The following is a 2,562-nucleotide window of genomic DNA, read 5'->3' as shown; positions in this document are numbered from 1 at the left end:
CAGCCAATACTTTTTTGGAAAAGCTTTTTTCTCCTGCCCCCTTTCCCCCTCTCCTCCCTCCGCCCCCTGCGCCCTCCCCGCTGCTCCCGCGGGGGCCGCTCGCCCATTCGCTGCTGCCTGCCGGCCTCCCAGTTGACGGTGGATATGACTATATATGGGGACCCGAGCAGCCGAGGCGGCGGCCGGGCGAGGCCTCCCGCCTTCCAAACCTGCACGCCAGGGAGAGGGCACCGGGGCCTCGCGGGGGCCGAGCCGGGGCCGAGGCGCTAAGCTCTGCCCTCCGCCCCTCCTCCTCCCAAGGTCCATGCCCCGCCTTTAGGGTCTCCCGCCGAGCCGTCCTGAGTCACAGGAGGCCGGAGGAGAGGGGCAGGTAGTGGATGCTCGTCGCCCCCTTGAGCCGCCAGACCCGGGCGCGCTAAGCATCAGGCCCCGTACCCGGCGCCCGAGCGCTCCGGACACCCGCCCCGCGCTTCTCCCGGCAGCTCCCAGACTGCCGGGTATCGGCCTGGGCTCTCACGTTCTGGAAACTCAATTGGAGCAGAGAAAGGAAGAGTTGGGAGGAAGGCCTGGGGTGCTGCTCTTGAGACTTTCTCTCCTGGTACACGGGTCAGAATGTCTGAGAATCTGTCTTATGCGGTACCCTGTCCCCCAGAGGACGGACAGTCGTATACTTTAGGGATATAGGACCCAGTTGACTCAGTTCTGCGTGTGCCTGTGTACCATACTTCCGCAAAGGGTGGGGTGAGTTTGTTGGTGTGTAGGCGGGTGCATTAGAGTTTAAGGGGGAAGACCCTTGAGTTTAGACTCAGGCAACCTGGTCTTTGGTCTCTATCACCAGCAGCTCTGTGACCTTGACAAGTGACTTAGCCTCGGCCCTGCAGTTCCCTCATCTTTAAATCCAGGGGTGTAGATGATCCCTGAGGTACTTCCATATCTAACTTTTAATCATTTTTCTTACACTGATTTTAGGGAGTTGGTCTCTTTCCATGTTAGGCATTCAGGTACTAGGTTGCCAAAATGTGGGATAAATGTTACCCCTGCCAAGTCCTTGTATCCACAGCTATAACTCTGAGGAGGGAACAGGCCCAGTTCTGTAGAGTCAGCTCTGCTTAGAGGCAGGAGGATCTCCCTGTACCTCTTGCTCCTCCCAGCCCCCATTGGGGAAAAGCCTGCTCTTCTCAGAGCTTTGGTGGGAGGGGAAGAAAGGGGCTGCCCCAAAGCCCTGCTTGAGACTGGCTGAGGCAGAGCTGGTGAGGGTCTTGCTAACAGTCCCCGCAGAATAATTCACAACCTGTACTACATGGATACCGAATATTCCCCGGACGGTATCTGAGCAGTTTAGGCAGGCCAAACAACTTGTAAGTCCTTCAGAAAACGATCAAGTTCCTCTCCAGGATTTTATCAGGTTTCTTTCACTAACCCAACTGCCCAGGAGGGGAAAAAAAATACCCTGACCTGATGGTCAGAACATTAGATTTGTGTGCATAGGCACTGCATGGCACAGAAATTCACCAGGACCCTTTCATCACCAGATGTGAACCCAGCCACTGGAGCACTGACAAAGTTCAAGGCCTATGGGTGATATACAGATGTGTTGACCACAGGGAGCTGACTCCCCAGCTTGGAGCTCAGCATAGGGGGCATGAATAGAGACCCCAGAGTTAGACCCTGGGATCCAAACCTGGCCTGGCCACCTCCTTGCAGTGTGGCCTTAACCATGTTATAACCTCTTTAAGCCTCAGTTTTCTCTTCTGTAAAGTAGGTGTACAAATTCTTCCCTCGTAGGATTGTTACAAGGATGAAAATGAGATAAAGAATGAAAAGCGTTTTGTCTAGCACATAGCAAATTGCTCAGTAAATTGTGGCTGCTTGGGTGGCAGAGGGCAAGTCATTTCTCCTCTCTGGGCCTCAGTTATCTCATCTATAAAATGAGGCAACTGAACTAGAGAAACTCCTAGAGGGACCATATATTACTGACTTTTCTCCATTGTGCCAAACATCGCAGAGGAACGCGCTAAAGTTTCCTTACGTGAACTGGTGTTACAGACAATCCATTCAGACATACCACTGGTGAGCACCTGCTGTATGCCAGGCAGGCACTAGGCTCCAGGATCCCCAAATAAGTAAGACATATCCATGCCATCCAGGTGTTCCAGCATGAGCAAGGTTATAAAAATTCAGAGGAAGAAATAGAAATGACTAGGTCAGAGTAGACAGATAAAAACTTCTCTGAACCGTGGTGGTTTTTAAACTGATTTTAGAGGAAGGATAGCAGTTAGAGTGGAGGGTATTGTATGAGCCAAGGGAAGAAAAGAGAATGTTTGATGGTGGTCCGACAGTAGGTTCACTTGGGGGTGAACTGGGACGTGAGACTGGAAAGATAGATGGGGGGGGGGGTGGTATATGGTGAAGGGGCTTGAATTCCAGGTTCAGACGTTCAGGTCTTATTATGGAAACTGAAGCCATCCATTTCTCTTCCCCTCACTGCCCCTCTCACCTAGGGCTATGTTCAGAGGTCAAAGACTGCGGTGTCCAGTGTGGAAATGGAGCTGCACAAAGCTA

This window comes from Eschrichtius robustus, chromosome 1 (assembly GCF_028021215.1).
Source record: "Eschrichtius robustus isolate mEscRob2 chromosome 1, mEscRob2.pri, whole genome shotgun sequence".
NCBI classification, from domain to species: Eukaryota; Metazoa; Chordata; class Mammalia; order Artiodactyla; family Eschrichtiidae; genus Eschrichtius; species Eschrichtius robustus.
Note: the sequence above shows the minus strand (reverse complement) of the source record.